This window comes from Phalaenopsis equestris, unplaced genomic scaffold (assembly GCF_001263595.1).
Source record: "Phalaenopsis equestris unplaced genomic scaffold, ASM126359v1 Scaffold000458, whole genome shotgun sequence".
In the NCBI taxonomy this organism is placed as follows: Eukaryota; Viridiplantae; Streptophyta; class Magnoliopsida; order Asparagales; family Orchidaceae; genus Phalaenopsis; species Phalaenopsis equestris.
The window spans coordinates 673-1,354 of NW_018164899.1; positions in this window are offsets into that span (position 1 = coordinate 673).

The following is a 682-nucleotide window of genomic DNA, read 5'->3' on the forward strand; positions in this document are numbered from 1 at the left end:
CATCTAGTATAATTCTGTGCATACAGATCAAATGATTGATTCCCTTAATATATCAGCTAAGGTCCAACTAAAAGCCGTCTTATATCTTTTTAATGCATCCAAAAGTCTTTGCTCTTGCAAATCATTTAATTCTAAAGATATAATAATAGCTAGTGTAGATGAGTCTCCCAGGAACACATACTTCAAGTGGTTAGGTAATATTTTCAACTCAAGTTCAGGTGGTTTTATAATTGACTGAACTATATTCTTATTAGCATATTCTGTAATATCCAACATCTCAAATCTTCTCTGAACATAATCTAATTCTTCATTTTCTATTTCATCCAAAATAACTTTATTTCCATCTTCAAATTATTCTTTCTCTTCAAAATGTTCTTTAAAATGCTCATTCACTAGATGTTCACTAATTTCCATGCGAAAACATTTATCTAGATGTTCACTAATTTCATAATCGTCTACTTCCATCCTAAAACATTCATTATCTTTTTTTATTGCACGATATTTCATAAATTTCATAATGTTAAAAGTCACTTCTTGATTATTAACTCTCATCGTTAATTCTCCTTTTTGAACATCTATCATAGCTTTTCCAGTAGCTAAAAATGGTCTCCCTAAAATGATAGTTATTTCTTTATCTTCCTCCATATCTAAAATAATGAAATCCACATGAAAGATAAATTTA